We start from the raw sequence: 6,098 nt of genomic DNA, 5'->3' as shown, positions 1-6,098 counted from the left end.
CTTGCGTGCCCACCGATATGGCTCCACGTGCCACCTGTGGCACCCGTGCCATAGGTTCGCCATCACGGGTATAGGGTCTCCTGCTTGAGCCAAGGGATTGGACTAGAAGACCTGCACGGTTCCTTCCAGCGCTATTCTAATTGATTGATCAGGTACTTGACAAGTCCAGGCAGTTTTCTTGGCAACTTTTTTAGAAGTGATTGGATATTGCCTATTGCCCAAAGTCACCCAATTCGCTTTCCTGATTAAGGCAGGACTAGAACTTGGGTTTCCCACTCCTAGTGTTGTAGTGCCTTTAATTACTATACCAGCATTTCTCAAATTTGGCAGTTTTAAGATGTGTGGACTTCAGTTCCCAGAATTCTCCAGCCAGCATGGTTGTACATTGGTTTGCTTGTTTGCTTTTTCGTTAAGACTCTGAATGATCTGGCCCAGCTCCTGTTTCAACACAATAAGACCTTAATAATATATGAACAAGCTTAGTCCTTTGTGCCATTTATAGACTTTCTGGCCCTAATTCCTTGTGTCCAGATTCAATAAAGGATGCAATAAATCATGCTTGTTTTGAAAGTGCTATGAGATAAATATAGTTATGAATGGTTAATAGTGCAGATATGTTTTTTTTTTCAAATTTAAGGATGCCTAAGCTGTTTTGTGGGTTTTTTAAAATCCCTATTGATCTCTCCCATTCTCAGATCCTTTAATGAAACAATGTAAAAGGTTCAAACTGGCAGGTTCTTCCATAGCCATATTAATGATGAATGTTTGCAACAGTGCTTTGAGTCATCTTTCAATATCACAAGGAGATTGATGAAAGTTGAAAACACAATCTATAATATCATGTATTCCACATCTACATAGTTTGTCCCAAAAGTTGCTGTCAACCCTTATTGGTAGAACAGACTAAGAAATCAGAATTAGGAATGCTAGCACTACTTTGATTACAGTAACAGAATCTTGCAAGTCTGAATGTGCTTCCATGCCTCTCCCTTTGTCATCAAGAGAATTAGGGAGGGTCAAGTTTGAGATACTTTCTCAAATTACAATTCTACCTCAGAGTCAAATGTCTTTTGTCTGCCCACTGTCTCAGTTGCAGTTCTTCTTCCTGTTTCTCAAGGTTACTTTTACAGCTCGTTATATCTGGATTGGGAACTCTTAAATGTTTTGGATGTGTCAGATTAAAGCTGGCATATATGCTCTAGCTGAAGCAAAAGTCTTTATTATCTGAATGCTGATATAGTTGAAAATGAGGATCAGAAGCAGTAAAGATGTCCAACATGGAGTGTGTGAAGCATGAACCAAGTAAAACTGGAAAGATCCAAGAATAAAATTGAATGCACCCAAGTTAACTTCTTGGGCATTATTGAACAAAATTGCATTGTCACTGGGCACAATTCTGATAATCACTTGTTCTTGATTGATTGATCATGTTCCATCAACTTGTTTTTGACTCCTAGTGACTACATAAATAGATTTTTCTCCATTACAATCTATCTCTAACCTGTTCTTTCATGTCTCCCAATGGTGTATTTGACCACCACTAAATCTGAGTCCATCCATCTTGCTGCTTATCATTTTACTCTCTTTCCTTCCACCTTTCCCAGCATTAGAATTGTTTAAAAGAGCTGGGCCTTTGCATAATGTGTCCAAAGTAGGATAATTGGAGCCTGGTCATTTGTGCCCTGAATGAGAACTCTGAATTGATTTGTCAATGAGTCATCAATGTGTGTTCTTCACTGTCCAGGGTATTCCCAAGAATCTTTTCTAGCTGCATTCATAACCAAGGAGAAGTTTGTAAGAGCTGTAATGCAATGTAATGTAATCAATGAACACTTACATATTTCTGCTGGGTTTTGAGAAATGCCCATTGCAATTGCTTTTATTCAGCTACCGGTATATAAGCCAATATCAGAGGCAGAAGAAGATGAAGTTGATTCTATGAACAGTATAAACTGAAACTGAAAGAACATGCAAATACAATATACTAATATTTATGGACAAAAATTGGGAATTAAAAAGAATTTAGGAATAGAAATAAAGTGGAGAATATTTGACTGAATGCTGTAAGACTAACAGACCATTTATTTCTAACACCTTCCAGCTGTATAAGCATTCACTGTACACATGGACTTTGCCCAATGTACTGTATTAAAATCAAATTGATTACATCTGGAAGTCAACAATGGAAAAGCTCAATAACATTAAAGCTCAATAACATTCACAAAGACAAATCTGGAGCAGACTGGTACAGATAATCAACTATTAGTATGCAAATCAGACTAAAGTTGCATTAGAACAAACCAGTCATGAATATGATCTTAAAAATATACCCACAGAATTAAAGACTCTATAAATATGCTGCATTGGATAACAAGCATAAGAAGGAATTCTATCAAGATTCTCAGTCATCCAAGTCATTTATTTATTATTTATTTATTGGTTTGATTTATATGCCACCCTTCTCCGGAGACTCAGGGCGGCTTACAATGCATTAAGCAATAGCCTTCATACTTTTGTATATACCTGCTTAGTAGGCTTTTGGGCCCCACCTAAGCGGTGTTCTTTTTTATACAAAGTCATCTTATTGCCCCCACAATCCGGGTCCTCATTTTACCTACCTCGGAAGGATGGAAGGCTGAGTCAGCCTTGAGCCTGGTGAGATTCAAACTTGCAGTAATTGCAGGCAGCTGGCAGCTAAGTGCTATTTAACAGTGCTTTAGTCCACTGCTCCACCAGGCTCCTAAAGTCATGATTGTCCAAAATGTGCTTTTTAAAAGGCAACTGAACTTTCTCAGTTTTTTTCCTTGAAAACATTTCACTTCTCATCCAAGAACTCAAGAAGCTTCTCAGATGAGAAGTGAAATGTCTTCAAGGAAAAAAAACAAGAAACTCTTAAGTCGCCTTTTGAAAAAGCACCTTTGGGAAATATCAGAAAAGTTATGGGAAGACATTTAAAAAATGAACTTGAAGAACATGGAAAACTTTGGCAAAAGGTAAAAAAGCAAAGATGGCCAAAATAGATGATTGGGAAAAATTCCTGAAATTGTGCAGAAACATATATAAACAAAAACCAGAGAAACAAGAGTGGCAATTGCATAACTGAGTCAAAATTTCCAACATGCTACAAGATGAGACAAAATTACTACAAAAATACTTGCAAGAAAACAGGAAATTGAAAATATTGGCGAAAGAACTAAATTGCTTTTCCAAAACCTACTAGAATTAAAGAGAAAATTCAAGCATTGAACTAGAAAGCTGAGATGATCAAAAATCCACATTGAATGATGCTGAAAAGATCAAGAAAAGATAGAAAAAATACACTGATATTCATTACAGTACTTATTTAGCAAATACAATTGGGATCAGCAACTTAGTCACTAAGTGAAGCAGTTGCTAAATGAACCCATGTCTGTGCTTAGAACAGTGATGAAATCCATTTTTTTTTACTACCAGTTCTGTGGGCGTGGTTTGGTGGGCATGGTGTTTCTTGGTGGGCATGGCAGGGGAAGGATACTGCAAAATCCCCATTCTCTCCCCACTCCTGGGGGAAGGATATTGCAAAATCTCCATTCCAACCCCACTCTGGGGCCAGCCAGAGGTAGTATTTGCCGGTTCTCTGACCTACTCAAAATTTCTGCTATCAGTTCTCCGAACTGCTCAAAATGTTCGCTACCGGTTCTCCAGAACTTGCTGGATTTCACCCCTGGCTTAGAATCTTACTTCAATAGAAGAGAATATATGTTACATCTGTAGATGTACATCTCCACCCCAGACCACCCCAACGATGCCCTTGATGTGATGTCCCGCTGCCTGGAGGCCGTGCGGGCCTGGATGGGGAGGAACAGGCTCAGACTCAACCCCTCCAAGACCGAGTGGCTGTGGCTTCCGGCGCCCCGATTTAGTCAGCAGGTGCCATCGCTGACTATTGGGGGTGAATCCTTGCCCCCCACAGAGAGGGCTCGCAATCTGGGTGTCCTCCTGGACGCACGGCTGTCTTTAGAAGAGCACATGACGCCCGTGGCCAGGGGGGCCTTTTATCAGGTTCGCCTGATTCGCCAGTTGCAGCCCTTTCTGGATCGGGACGCCTTGCGCACGGTCACTCACGCCCTTGTCACCTCCCGGTTGGACTATTGTAATGCTCTCTACATGGGGCTCCCCTTGAAGAGCACTCGGAGGCTCCAACTGGTCCAGAATGCGGCCGCGCTGGTGGTTATGGGTGCAACTCGTTGCGCCCACGTGACACCCCTCCTGCGCGAGCTGCACTGGCTCCCAGTGGTCTTCCGAGTGCGATTCAAGGTGTTGGTTACCACCTTTAAAGCGCTCCATGGCATAGGACCCGGGTACCTTCGAGACTGACTTCTGCCACCAATAGCCTCCCACCGACCAGTCCGCTCCCACAGAGAGGGTCTCCTCAGGGTGCCATCGGCCAAGTTATGTCGGCTGGCGACACCCAGGGAGAGGGCCTTCTCTGTGGGAGCCCCAGCCCTGTGGAATGAACTGCCCCCGGAAATACGTAAGATCTCCGACCTCCGGGTGTTTCGCTGCGCTCTGAAGACCCTGTTGTTCCGCCAGGCCGGGCTATTAACATAATCGTTTTAAATTGGGGTATTTTAAATTTCTGGGATTTTAATTGGAGCCTAATTATTTAATGATTTTAAATTTTAATTGTTGTTTTGTTTCTGTGTTTTTAAATAGGCTGTACACCGCCCTGAGTCCTTCGGGAGAAGGGCGGTATAGAAATAAAATTATTATTATTATTATTATTATTATTATTATTATTATTATTATTATTATTATTATTATTATTATTATTATATAACATATAGAAGAATATATGTCACACCTGATTTGGTGTTTCTTGTTGAAGCAATGCCTATGTGATCTGGAACTGGTGGGCCTATCCTTGGTCCCTTTGTCATGGTCAACTTGTGCCTTGGCTATGAAGGTCTCGAGAGCTGCACCCCTCCAGAGAGAGGCAGGAGCTATTAGATTGGTCTGCCCCCAGTGACTGATGGGCACAGATGGGTTTCAGAAGGAGTAGGGGTTATAATCAAAGATTTGCTGCATAATTCGGTCCCTAGTTACTGCCTGAAATAGGACAGTGGCTTTGCAAATACAGAATGCAGAGGAATTGAGAGGGATGAAATATCTAAAGCACCGCTGGTGGATAAACGAAGAATGAATTTGACCAAATATGGGTAAGAGATGTTATTGAAGCCTACCTCTTGACAATTCAGGTGCCAAATTGTAAATACTTCCCCACACTAATTGTGTCTTCAAATAATTGCCCAGCAGCCTTCTTTAAAATGACCCACTTATTTCTAAGGGAGGAAGATACAGAGGTCTACCTGCAGAAACACGCTGAGGCATTTGCTGATTTTTTGGAAAACAAGGTTGCCCGGATTTGTTCCTCGTTAGACGTTGACATGGCTGCTGGTCCATTGGAGGTATCTTGGGCAGCTGTTTGTCCAGTTATCCAGGAACAGTTTAATCCCGTTGCTCTTGAGGGAGTGGACAGAATCCTAGGGAATGTGAGCACATGTTTTAGATCTGTGTCCCTCCTGCAGAGGGGTCAGTACTTTCTCCGCTTCTATTTAACATCCACATGAAGTCACCGGATGAAGTAATCTACATGGAAGTCATCTGTCACCATGAAGTGAGATATCATCAGGATCAGATAATACTCAGCTGTATGTCTCAGCCCATGATGAGTTAAGCAATGTCATGACCTCCCTTTTGCAGTGCCTGCAGGCTGTTAAAGGCTGGATGGGGAGCAATGGGTTGAAACTGAACCCTGGCATGATGGAATGGCTCTGGGTTTGGGGCGTTTGGTTCACAGAGACTTGCCACCATTGGTCTTAAAACGGGATTGCACTGCCCCAGACTGTGGGCTCAGAGTCAGAGGAAGGGATTGATGATGAGCAGTCAGCTCCAGAGCCAGCTCCAGAAGTTCTGAAACATGACAAGCAGCCAGCTCCAATGCCATCAGAGACTGCCGTCTGAGCAGGCAGAGGATATGGGGCAAACCAGCACCCAGCAAACACAGCTGCTGTTGTTTTCTGAAGATGAGGGCACAGAAATATTGCCTCTTCCCAACA

General features: G+C 42.2%; 1 long non-coding RNA gene across 3 annotated transcripts in view; it reads left to right on the top strand.

Annotated features, from left to right (window-relative positions):
• The window catches only part of LOC117675341 (uncharacterized), a 63,594-nt gene that overhangs the window by 1,946 nt on the left and 55,550 nt on the right, over positions 1-6,098 (top strand). The window lies entirely within an intron of this gene.

This window comes from Pantherophis guttatus, chromosome 1 (genome assembly GCF_059756535.1).
Source record: "Pantherophis guttatus breed Tessera chromosome 1, ASM5975653v1, whole genome shotgun sequence".
NCBI lineage: Eukaryota > Metazoa > Chordata > Lepidosauria > Squamata > Colubridae > Pantherophis > Pantherophis guttatus.
The sequence above is the reverse complement of the archived record's forward strand: the minus strand, read 5'-3'. Positions and strand labels throughout refer to the sequence as shown.